Source organism: Scyliorhinus canicula, chromosome 13, assembly GCF_902713615.1.
Source record: "Scyliorhinus canicula chromosome 13, sScyCan1.1, whole genome shotgun sequence".
Taxonomy (NCBI): Eukaryota; Metazoa; Chordata; class Chondrichthyes; order Carcharhiniformes; family Scyliorhinidae; genus Scyliorhinus; species Scyliorhinus canicula.
The window spans coordinates 90,509,390-90,523,380 of NC_052158.1; positions in this window are offsets into that span (position 1 = coordinate 90,509,390).

Sequence of the window (13,991 nt, forward strand, 5' to 3'; positions counted from 1 at the left end):
GTAAACTTTGCTACAAATTTATTTTTTGTCAAAATTTGGCAAGTTGTACTTATTTAGAAAGAGAGACAGAAGAGAATTTTTGGTTTCCAATTTCAGTTTCTCTTTTCTAAGTTTGTTCCTTTTTTCTCTATGGACAATGACTCACCCTATGGAGAATAATTTTCAACTTCACCATCTAAATGGTACTCTGGAAGAGTGGAAGACTTTCCCAGATAGAATTTGTCCCATTTTTATTCCAATAAAACCAAAGGGGTACCTTCTTCAGGGGGTGGGAGATTTGGGGCTGGATTCTCCATTTGGGAGACTATGGCCTGGATTCTCCGATTTTGTAGTTAAGTGCCAATGCCGGCATGGGAACTGTGGCATTTTACGATGCAAAAATTGGCGCCGGACCCGCATCGATCCTGGGACTGGAGAGGGACTAGTAGCCACGCCGGGTAAAATCCCCGGCTCCCACAACAAATACAGCAGAAGGATGGCCGGATCCCTTGCGGTGCATGCACACGGCGACGACCTGCAACGGACCCGACCTGCCAAATATCACTCCCAGGCCACCCCCTCCAGTCCCCCCAGCACTTGTGGAAGCCCCATTGGCCAGCAACATGGCTCCCAGCTGACTGGTGGCATTGGACCCAGTCCATGGCTGCCACACTGGGTTTCTAACCGCTGAGACCACACGTCCCTAGCGCGCTTGGGAACTCGGCCCATTGGGGGCGGAGCATCGGGGGAGGGCCTTCCGATGATGCGCCAATGCCGTTCCACCTGTGTGCAGCGCCCGACGTGATGACACCATTTCAGAGGGGCGGAGAATAGAAAACCGGTGTCAAACTGGCGCCATCCCCGATTTGGGCATCGGAAGGAATTTTTCACCCGATTGCCGGGGAACAGAGAATCCTGCCCTATGTTCTCCCACCAGAGCTAAATTGCACCAGTTTTATGATCCCATACGGCCATAAAGCAGGATGCAATTCAGTAATGTTCAATGCCGTGCACATTTATGCATGGCGTGGAATACGAGGAATTCCCAGGGAATCCTGCTATCAGGCCCCCTGATGTTTGTAAATGTTGACCACATCAAAGAGAGGTAAGTGCAGTGGAATCACATGCTTGAGTGATTGGAATGCACTTAATACAACTTACATCCCTTCTATGTGGTCAATGTTTACAAACACTGTGGTTTCACCACTTAGGCCACTGAATCATGAAAGGGTATGAATGGATCTAACCTGCAGATGGTTTTTTACAAGCTGTCAATCACAGATCACTACTCCAAATCTATGAAAGGCCTGCAGATGGTGGATCTGTGGGAACCAGACACAGGCATATCTGCTCTCCTTTAAGGAATGGATACGGGGAGCTGCAAGGTAAGTATTACAGCTATAAGGCTTCTCACTCTGGACTGCTCTTTAGTTCCCAGGCAGGGGTCCCTTTTCTGGGGAGGGGTCTGTGTGAAGTGGGGTCTAATTGGGGGGTCTGTGTGTGGGGGAGTCTGTGGAGGGGCATCTTATTACAGGGGTCCCTGTGGTGGGTCTCCCTATTACATCAGACTCTGTGGGGGTCTCCCTATCACAGGGGACCACAATAGAACCACACCCATGTGATTCCCGTCCACGGGGACCAGAGAATTGTGGGAGGGCAGACCATTGGGCACTGTGTCCACTAAATAAGTGCAAACGGATCATAATGAGCCATTTGCATTTATTTAAATGCTCCATGCATGGCGTGGAACTCATACATGCCACCAACCGGGGGGGGGGGGGGGGGGGGGGGGGGGGGGGGGCGTCGAAGCATAGCATTCGGGCGCCAACCCGAATTTTGCCTCGACGCCTGATTCTCTGTTCCAACGGGTAATGTATTCCGGGTGTCTTGGGACGGAGAATCCTGCCCCTAGCCTTCCGGACTACTATCCAAGTGGGTGTTGAAAATTGTCCCCTATAGTTCTACGGGTGACGGCAGATGTTTGCTGTTTCATACAAGTAGTCATTCTGTGGTGTGAGTCTAAATAGTGATAGCCAAGAATCAGAACTGAACATGACATTATTTTCATTGGCCATATTGCACTCTCTAGCAGGTGTCACTGGAACGTATATGGGAGCAAGAACCATAAAATGGCCCACATTAACTTTCAATATTGAAGGAGTTGAAGTGCCCTATTATTACGTAACTGAAAACAACAGATTCAGCCCATATCAAGGTTCAAACTGAGAACGTACTGGGCTAGGGTGGCTAGGCACCACAACACAGTCGAAATAACTGTTGAACTAATGGGGGATTTTTAAAATCAGCGCATTTATAATAAAATAGGAGATAACATTGTTATTTTAAATGTGACCTGACTATGAGAAGAGCTGTCTTGTAAAGTGTAACCATTCCTACAGCGAAGGAACTGAGAACCACCAGTACGGAACAACGCCAGTAGCTGGCTAGTGTGCCAAGTAGGAGAATAAGAACAGAATTCAATAAAAGGCATCTTCAACTCTTTCTGTGCCGCAGAGTTCTCTCAGTCCCACACTAGCGCTACAGATAAGAAAATTCAGCAGTAGCAGGAGTCTAAGTATGAATTCTTGACAGAGCAAATAATTTGACACCTGCACTGAAATGACATCACAGCTGAGATCTCATTTTATATGTCAGTTCAAGCACACTTTCAGGTTGTTTGTCCTAACTGATGGAGTGTTTGCAATCAATAATGTTAAGTCAATCAGTAAAGGAAAAATGTTGCTCCAAGGCAAGCATGTTAATACTTTACTAACATGAGGCAGTCAACCAGACTGAGGAGGAGTCTTATGAACTCAAAATATTCCAAGGACATCACGCAACTTGTCCAATCTCATCATTTGTATTAAAATGTTGCAAATAATGGGCTGTATATGTAACTGGTTCATATCGGAAAGTATTTTGGCGTCCTAATAGACAAGATGCTAATTTGAGACTTGTCTATCTGCTGGTACATTGTTGTAAAAAATAAACCTATTCACCAATCTCTTTTAGGAAATGAAAACTGCCGTCCGTACCTGCTCTGGTTTACGTGTGATTCCAATTCAACAACAATGTGGTTAACTCTTAATTGTCCTGGAATTGATCTAGAAAGTTCCACTGGCACACGTGAGACCTTTTGCTGCCAATGTGCACCATAGGAGCTGCAGTGCATTATGAGCCACAAAAAAGACATTTTGATTTAGTTCGCTAAATTTCTTTACTATTTTATCCTTTGTTACATTACCCCTTTAAGGGGGGGGGGGGGCGAGGGGTCCATGTTAATTAGTTTATTTTATTGTAGTTTTGTATTTTAAAAGAGTGACCTAGAAACCCACCGGAGGAAAATTGTTATCGATTTACTTTCCCCCTGGGAGTGCAAATTGGGAAGCGACTCCGTTTCCCTTGCCAGGCAAATTCATGCATGGTATGACAGAATCCTTCTATCGGCCCGCCATTTCAAGCAGGCAGCCCAATAGCGAGGCCCCGTACCCTAATGGGGGGGGGGGGGGGGGGGGGGGGGTAGCAGACGGGTGTTGGAAATGTGGGAAGGGGCGGCGAATCTTAGAATTCATGGAATTTACAGTGCCGAATGAGGCCATTTGGCCCATCAGGTCTGCACCAGCACTTGGAAAGAGCACCTTACTCAAACCCACGGCCCCACCCTATCCCCGTAACCCAGTAACCCCACTTAACCTTTTTGGACACTAAGGACTATTTAGCATGGCCAATCCACCTAACCTGCACATTTTTGGACTGTGGGAGGAAACCAGAGCACTCGGAGGAAACCCACGCAGACAGGTGCAGAACGTGCAGACTCCGCACAGGCAGTGACCCAAGTCAGGAATCAGACCTGGGAAGCTGGAGCTATGAAGCAATGATGCTAACCACTGTGCCAGCATGCCACCCATTGGTTATCTTGATGTTATCCAAATAAAATACCCCATACATATTCCAAGCTTAGTATGTATATGATATGTACACTGAATGCAATGTTTTTTTTTAATTGTGCCCATGTCAATGTTTTAAAAGAGCTCCCTCCAAAACAAAGAATGATAGAAATGTTCAGAAGGTCAGACAGCATCTGTATTGAGAAACAGAGTTGGTATTTCAGGTCAATGATCTTGCATTGGAAAGGAAGGAAGATAGAAATGTCAGGGGTTTACAGAGTTTTAAGCCAGTGTAAGTGGTGGTGGGGTGAGGAGTGGGGGAGGAGAATGCAGGAAGAACAAAAAGAGGTCTGTGATGGGGTAAAGGGCAGGAAAGATTAAGATTTCAGGATGCAAAACGCCAAAGAGAGGCATAATGGGTACAGTAAACGGAGAAAAGTTGTGTCCACATGGTTTGCTACTTTGCAGCCCCTCCAGAATGGCAACATCTTAAATCAATAGTGGGCAACCTATGGCTCAGGTGCCACAGGTTACCCATTAGTGTTCTGAGTGTGGCCCATCAGACATTTTGTTGACTGTTGCCCACATGCAGGGATGCCACATTCTGCTGGTTTCCATCCGCATAGCATTTTTCCTACCAGTATGACTGAAGTGATACATACGTAAAGCAAGTGAACCAAGGTGCGTGCTGATGGCACATGACATTGACTGTGAGAGCCATGTACTTCCTCTGCAACCAATCAACAAATACTTATTTTGTATTTTACTGCTTGAAGTTGATGACAGTTCTATTGATATGTGAATCATTAAGCATTTTCAATAACTTGTTCCAAAATATTTGGTGTGCAGCAAATGTATTCAATCCTATTCAGAGGTCATAGTTAGTGATCTTGTGACCCAGTAAGGTGAAGGAGAGCCTGCTCGCTAGTCTAGGTTGCCGATCACTGCTTTAAATAAATACCACAGCAGAAAAGATTGTGATACTTAGAATTGCCAACACTTTTGGAAGTTCCATTGCTATTAACCTGGTACAAAGCTGACACTTGGAAAGATTTAATAAATAGATAGGAGGATAGACACAAATTTCAGGAGGGTAGAGGCAAACTGGCAAAATGAGCAGACACATAGAATATAGAATATTACAGCGCAGTACAGGCCCTTCGGCCCTCGATGTTGCGCCGACCTGTGAAACCCCTCTAAAGCCCATCTACACTATTCCCTTATCGTCCATATGCCTATCCAATGACCATTTGAATGCGTTTAGTGTTGGCGAGTCCACTACTGTTGCAGGCAGGGAATTCCACGCCCTTACTACTCTCTGAGTAAAGAACCTACCGCTGACATCTGTCCTATATCTATCTCCCCTCAATTTAAAGCTATGTCCCTTCGTGCTAGACATCAACATCCGAAGAAAAAGGCTCTCAATGTCCACCCTATCTAATCCTCTGATTATCTTGTATGCCTCAATTAAGTCACCTCTTAACCATCTCTCTAACAAAAACAGCCTCAAGTCCCTCAGCCTTTCCTCGTAAGATCCTCCCTCCATACCAGGCAACAACCTAGTAAATCTCCTCTGTACCCTTTCCAATGCTTCCACATCCTTCCTATAATGCGATGACCAGAACTGCATGCAATACTCCAAATGCGGCTGCACCAGAGTTTTGTACAACTGCAACATGGCCTCATGGCTCCGAAACTCAATTCCTCTACCAATAAAAGCTAAGACCGTACGCCTTCTTAACAACCCTCTCAACCTGGGTGGCAACTTTCAGGGATCAATGGACATGGACACCGAGATCTCTCTGTTCATCCACACTACCAAGAATCTTACCATTAACCCTGTACTCTGTCTTCCTGTTATTCCTTCCAAAATGAATCACCTCACACTTTTCTGCATTAAACTCCATTTGCCACCTGTCAGCACAGCTCTGCAGCTTATCTATGTCCCTCTGTAACTTGTAACATCCTTCTGCACTGTCCACAACTCCATCGACTTTAGTGTCATCTGCAAATTTACTCACCCATCCTTCTACGCCCTCCTCCAGGTCATTTATAAAAATGACAAACAGCAGCGGCCCCAAAAAAGATCCTTGTGGTACACCACTAGTACATGGACACCAGTCTGAACATTTCCCATCAACCACCACCCTTTGTCTTCTTCCAACTAGCCAATTTCTGATCCAAACTGCTAAATCACCCTGAATCCCATGGCTCCATATTTTCTGCAATAGCCTACCATGGGGAACCTTATCAAACGCTTTACTGAAATCCATATACACCACATCAACTGCTTTACCCTCATCCACCTGTTTGGTCACCTTCTCAAAGAACTCAATAAGGTTTGTGAGGCACGACCTACCCTTCACAAAACCATGTTGACTATCTCTAATCAAATTATTCCTTTCCAGATGATTATACATCCTATCTCTTATACATCTTTCAAGACTTTGCCCACAGCAGAAGTAAGGCTCACTGGTCTATAGTTACCAGGGTTGTCTCTACTCCCCTTCTTGAACAAGGGGGTAACATTTGCTATCCTCCAGTCTTCTGGCATTATTGCTGAAGACAAAGATGACTTAAAGATCAAAGCCAAAGGCTCAGCAATCTCCTCCCTAGCTTCCCAGAGAATCCTAGGATAAATCCCATCCGGCCCAGGGGACTTATCTATTTTAACACTTTCCAGAACCGTTAACACATCCTCCTTATGTATCTCAAGCCCTTCTAGACGAGTAGCCTATATCTCAGTATTCTCCTCGAGAACATTGTCTTTTTCCTGTGTGAAATTCAAAGCAGATGTGCGTGAAGTGATTCGGAAGAGTGAGAAGAGGAAATGCCAACTAAATTGCAAGGCACTATTTTGTAATTTGCAGCTGGTTCAAAACTTTGATGTATTGTGACCTGTGAAGATAATGGTGATAGACTTCAAGAGAGGATAGGTGGGCTGGTGGAATGGGCGGACAGGTGGCAGACAAAATTTAATGCAGTGATATGTGAAGTGAAACAATTTGGTAGAAATCATGAGGAAAGGAGTATAAAATAAAAAATGCAATTCTAAAGTGGGTTTAGGAACAGAGAAGAGTGTTAACAAATTGTGCAGAGTAAGTTAAGAAGGTTGTTAAGATGATGCACGGGACGGGTCTTTATAAATAGAGGCATAGGGTGAAAAAAGCAGGGATGTTATGCTAAACCTTCATAAACACTGCTATGTGGCAGCTGAAGGATTGTGTCCAATTCAGGGCACCACATACCTTAGCCAAGCTGTCAAGGCCTTTGAGAGCATGCAGAAGAGATTTACCAGAATGATACCAGGGGTGAAATACTTTAGCCATATGGAGGAACTAGAGAAGCTGGTGTTGTTCTCCTTAAAGCAGACAAGGTTAAGGGGAGATTTAATGAAGGTGTTCAGTATCATGAAGGGTTTTGATAGAATAAATCAGGATACAATGCCTGGGTATTCCAGCTGTTCACGTCAGTGGGATCCCGCCGTCAGCATAGCCCTGCCACGGGCTTCATGGTGGCAAATTGCGCATTCAATGGGAAACCCCATTGACAACAGCCGAACCAGAAGATCCCACTGTGAAACATGCGGCAGGTTGTGTGGAAAATCCTGCCCAATATATCCAGAAGGGTTAATATGCAGAGCACACAAATTTAAGGTAATTAGCAAAAGCACGAGCGGCAACGTGAGAGAAACATTTACGCAATGAGTTATGATGATTGCATTGCTAGAAAGAGTGCTGAAGCCAGACTGAATTTAAAAGTTAATTGGATATAATTGAAGTGGAAAGAATTGCAGGGCTAACAGCAGGGAAGTGGAATTACTGGATTTTGTTTTCAAAGTCCTGCCATAGGCATGATGGGTTGAATGGTCTCAATCTGTGCTGTATAATTATATGATTCTAACAGCAGCTGAGATTGCCCCTTAAAAAATTTAAAGTCCAATTATATAGACTGTTATGCCATTCACTTTCCACCAGTGCAAACCAGCTGCACTTTTATATTGACAAATAACCTACAGCCCAATTCTCAAGTGAATTTTCTGAATCAACAACAATTTGCATGTTCAAAGAGCTTGTTCTCAGCTAATCTCACACCCCTTCAGATTCACCTCAGCTATTGCATAACTAAATGGTTGCTAAACTACATTTAAAAAGATCTCAACTATTCATGACCTGAAAGCTTGTTGAATGTAATATTTGATCTTTCCAATGTTAACACAGTCGCCTTCCAAACAGAAGTAAAATACCACAGAAGTTAAGGAGTCTCATGTCATGATGAGGATATATTAGGAATTTAGGTCCAGAAATGGGATCTAAGATGTAGCCGGCAATTTAGGGGTTAAACAAACTGAGGGAAAAGACTGATTTGAAGCAGAGACTTATGAATATGCCCACAGCCCGAGTTACCTTATCCCATTCAGATTTAACCTCATTAGTGGGAATACATAGGATGCATCAGATCAGTCAGGATGAACCACTCAAGGTCCATTGTCAGTTGGGCCAACCTTGTATGATGAGCCATTATCCCATCACAAGATCTGATGACCTATTTTTCGATCAAGGGAAGGTTAGTTGCATATGAATGGCATAGCTCTGTTCTTTTGTATAAATGGGAGTGGGCAATCAACCAAGATAACGATAAGGTTGGTTACCTCGGGGAAGAAGCTTTGTTTGAGGGGGCCGTCAGAGCTTAGAGACAGAAGGAGATAAATAAATTTTGTTTCGAACATTTACAGGACAGAATGCTTTGGAAATCAACCAGAGAGGTCATGAAAGTTGTAATCAAGGCAGACGTTGGAAAAGGGTTCTGAACAAGGGCTTCACAAACAAAAGAAAAATTGCTTTGTAAATGCAATATTACCATGGTCTTTCTGTGTAAGCAGCATGAGAGAAGCATGTTTATTGAAAGTGATGTTTAATGGGAACTAGTGGGCTAAGGTTAAGAAACTGCATGTAATCTGTTAGTGTTAGAACTGAAGTAAAAGTTTAAATATTTTTGATTTGTTTTAATAAAGTTTGGATATAAAATAACCAAACCATATTTCTTATATTATCACTGCTGGGACAAATCGATCGTTCCACACCACAATATGTTTTATTCTCTAAAAGAAGAAACATATTTTATGGGCGCAATTCTCCGCACTCACGACGGTGCGGAGAATAGCGGGGTTCGTAAAATTTTACGGCCACGCTAGTCTGACGCCCTCCCGCTATTCTCCCCCCCCCCCACGCCCGACTCCCGATACGAATCGCTGCCGCCGTTTATTTACGGCCAGCAGCGATTCTCAGCTGGCCGATGGGCCGAATTCCAAGCCCTTTACGGCTGTTTTTACGAACGGCAAACACACCTGGTCTGGCCGTTCGTAAAAACGGCCGTAAAGTCCCGATTTTTAAAACCATGGCACCGATTGGCACGGCAGTACCACGGCCATGCCAAGGGTGCCATGGGCCCGCGATCGGTGGGCACCGATCGCGGGCAGCGGGTCCGATACCCGCGCACTCTTTGTCCTTCCGCCGCCCCGCTGTATCACTTCGCGGGGCGGCTGAGGGGCATCCCGTCTTCCAATCCGCGCGTGCGCGGCTGACGTCATGTGACGCGACAGCCAGCGCAAACTCTGGCAAGCGGGCTTAACGAAATTCGTTAAGCCCGCGATGCCGGAGTTTACGGCGGCGGCATGCTAGCCCCGACCGGGGACCAGAATCGGTTCCCGGTCGGGGAGGGGGAGGCTGGCGTCAAACCCGCCCGGATTTGACGCCAGCCTTATGATTTCTCCCTCTCTGGGAGAATCGCGCCCTATATCTTTCCAAATTTTCAGATATTTTATATCTTTAAAAATCATATGGAGCTTTCAATATTATTGCCACTCAAATGCAACTCCGTTGACCTACATGATGTTTTTGAGGAGCAGGAATACTCTTCAAGTTAAAAATAATCTTGGCTGTTTTAATTGATTCATTATTTTTCCAAAATGGCTCTCCAGATCAGCAAGGCCTTACTATACAATAAATAAAAACAGCTTTAAGTTATCACCAAATAATTAAGAAGTCTGCCTTAAACGCAATGTGCAATCCCACAGAACCTGTTTATGAAACATAGTTTGCAGGCGAATGCCAATGTGTTAATATGTAATTTTGTCTTGTCCTGACATGTCTTTGTTCCTCACTGGAAGATAGGCCAAACAAGTTCACCGTGACAAGCTCATACTAGAAATTGAAATAGTATAATTACACAATTTTCAATGTCATGTACATGACAAAACGTAATCATTTTTAATAGCAAAGCTCCAGATTTGGTGCATCAATGAATCATATTCTTCCGAAAACAGACTTCTATAAAAGTTAATCACAGAGCATGGGTATTATGGTCAAGCAGGTCATTTATTGCACATCTGTAATTGCCTTCGATGAGATGGTGCTTAGCTGCCTTCTTGAATATGACTGACTGGACTGCCAGGCCATTTCAGAGGTCATTTAAATCACATACAGGCCAGATTGGGTAATGACAGCAGATTTCACATTTGTGAACCAGATGAGTTTTTGTCATTTTTTAAAAAATATTTTTATTCTCCTCCTTTTTCACATTTTTTCCAAAATTTACACCCACCAATAATAAACAATAATCAGTAATGAATGAAATGTCAATTCCCTTACCAATAACAGTAATCCCATCTTCCCACCAAACCCCCAAACAGCAGCCCGCATGTTAACATATACAAATAACAAAAACGAATCAGGAGTCACCCATAGTCACCATTAACACATTCAGTCCCCCTCCTCCCAACCGCCCTCCACCCTAATGTTCGATGTAATCCAATTCTCAAAAGTGCATAATGAATAATGCCCATGATTTGTAGAACCCCTCCATCCTTCCCCTCAGCTCAAATTTGACCTTCTCAAGAGTCAAGAATTCCAGCAGGTTCCCCCCCCCCCCCCCCCCCCCCCCCCCGCTGTTGCTCTGTTTACTTGCTATAAATATAGCAATCAATATGGTTGCCTTTCTTAATCCTAATTATGTGTATACTTTCAGAGTCGCCAGGTATCTCTCGATACCGCCACAAGGTTCAACCCGAATACCGATCAAAGAGCCAATGCACCAGTTAGTTAGTTCAAAGTCAATGGTATTTATTTACACATGGTAAGATGTACCCATGCACAATAATACTACAAACTAAACTATCTCTAATGCTAACGCCTATACTTAACTTCGGGTGCCCACTTAGTCAGAGGAACAATGGCCGTTGTTCGGATCTGAGGCTGTTGGGTTCGAAGAGGTAACAGGAGAACAGCTAAGGTCGTCCGTCTGGTAGTGAGCGTTGACCTTGAACTTACTTGCTTCTGGTGATGCTGGTGGAAGGGTCTCGCCGCTTGAGAGCCGAATCCAAGAGGCTGAATCTTTGTCAGGGGTTCCTTCTTATACTTGGAGGGGCTTCGTGTGCTTTTAGGCAGGCCTTAAACTTGGCCCCAGCTTCTTAATCATTGTCATCGATCTAAACCAATAAAGGGGTGGGTGCCCTGATGGCTGGGCGTGTCCTAGGTGGCTGTTGGCCTTGCTTTGTTTGTGTCTTTTGGTTGGGGTAGTGGCGCCAGTCTGTCTACGACAGTATCAGCTACCTGAGTACTCGTCCTTTGTTTCCCGGAGATGGGCCATCAATATGTAAATCGACTCAGAGTTTTGATTCCGTCTGCAAACTGCCTTCCAAATATACATTCAGGCTCTGTGCCTGCTTGTTGCTTATTATTGTCCATATTTCCCTAGAGTCTCTGTTAGCGTCCATTTTGTATACCGAAAGTGGCCTTCCCAGATGGCTACACTGCCACGCCAGGGCACAGGGTGGATAGGTTGATCTCCATCCCAGCAGGATCCGCCTCTCCTCGACACAGCCGCTCCGCTCGCGAGCGCCACCAGAAGTCGGGGTTTTTATCATAATCCTGTAGTTTCATTATCATCATTACCAATACAAGCTTTCCATTTCAGATTTGTTTATTGACTAAATTTAAATTTCCTTCCTGTCCTGAGGACATCTGAAATAGTATCCTCTGATCATTAGTTCAGGCTTCGGGATTATTACAAAACTAAAATACTGTGTATGCTGGAAATATGAAGTAAGAATAGGATATGCTGGAAATACTCAGTAGGTCAGACAGCATCTGTGGAGAGAGAAAGCAATGTTTCAGATCGGGGACCTTTCATCAGATTACTACTCCAGTAACATAACCACAGTGCTCAGGTGCCTGTTGTGTTGTTTGGCATGTTATGACGTAGAATTTGGGTAGTTGGATGACAGGGATTGTGTTTCATGTAATAGAATGGATACAGCACAGAAGGAGGCAATTCAGCCCAAATGGTCAGTGCTGGCCCTCTGCCAGAGCAACTCAGCTTGTCCTCTGCCCCCACCACTCCCCTCCCTTACCTCATAACCCTGCAATTTCTTTCTTTTCAAGTGCTTATCCAACTCTACTTTGAAAGCCCTGATTATATCTGTCTCCACCATATTCTCCAGTTGTGCATTCCAGAGTGTAACAACATGCCACAGAAAAGGTTCCCCCACATGTCAGTGTTGGTTCATTTGCCAATCGCCTTAAACTGGTATCCTCTGGTTCTCGACCCTAGTCATAGAAAATCAGGTACAAGTGTAGACCATTCATTCCTCTGATCCACATTAACCTGGATATTGTGGCCACAAATCAGGCAGTAAAATATGCTGTGATGATGTTGGGTCACCAATGTAACCTCATCACACCAGTCTCAGATATTACATAAAGTGAGTGGGCACTGAAATTGGACATCCACCCACCATTTTTAATTAACCAATTTACAAGCTATTAAGTTTGTTAAAGAGTCAATTGTTTTCAATTTTTTTGTTGCCCACTGTGTTTTTCAACCATCAGATGGGAAATGATTTTGGAGTGCTTTACGACAGGTATAACAAAGCAGCACAAGGGTCAAATAAAAGGCCTGTCTGATGTAGGGTCCTTGCCTGCACGAAGCAACAGACTTTGGTAGTGATGGTGGCAAGGTCCCAAACTTTTTCCTGTCTGAGGAGCACATTTGTTGTACCTGCCACCTGTGCAAACAGAGTAAAGCACAGCATTTTAAAGAGGGCAGAATTTTTAAAAATAAGTCAGAAAAATTATGGATCTTCCAGGCCATCACCACAGTCTGGAGACCTCTGTGACCACCATTTCTGCTGATCTATGCACCTGAATGCCACTACCCTTCAGGTGTCCAGGTTACTTAATATTCAGGAAGTGGGAGCAACAGGAAAATCTGTAGCTGACATCATGAATGAAATGAAATGAAAATCGCTTATTGTCACAAGTAGGCTTCAAATGAAGTTACTGTGAAAAGCACCTAGTCACCACATTCCGACACCTGTTCGGGGAGGCCGGTACGGGAATTGAACCGTGCTGCTGGCCTGCCTTGGTCTGCTTTCAAAGCCAGCTCTTTAGCCCTGTGCTAAACCAGCCCCAACAATCACCGACAATCTTTCAAACATTAGGCCTTTTGTGAGGCATGGTTGGGTTGTTCTCTTTGCCTCAAAAAAGGCTTAGGAGAGATTTGATTGAGACATACAAAATTGTGAGGGGCCTGGATAAATGGATGGGAACACCCTACTCACCTTACCAGAGATGTCAGTGACTCAAGGACATAGATTTAAGTGATTGGTAGAATGATTAGAGGGGAGGTGAGGAAAAGCTTTTTCACCCAGAGGGTCTTAGGGGTCTGAAATCACTACCTGAGAAGCAGAAACACAACTTATTTAAAAGGTGGCTGGATATGCAGATCAAGTGCTAAAAACTTGGATAAGGCTGGGTGGCTCTATTTTCCAACTCACGCAGACACAATAGGCCAAGTGGCCTCTTGCTATTCTTTAAACATGTTATTTTTTTTGCAATGGAATAATTACCCTCTTTCCCTCTGCAGGAAGTTTCACTTTGGAAACTCAACATTTCTGTGTCCCTACTGGTCCCCTCCTTCTGCAGGAATCCTGTGGCGGAAGCTAAGGAAATTCCGGGTCATGTGTCACTTTAGAGTAGTGGATGTAGTGGGACATCAGGTCTCCGCAACTTTAGGGGCCAAGCCCTCACATTGAGGGGCTAAGCCCGCACCGGAGTGGTTCCCACT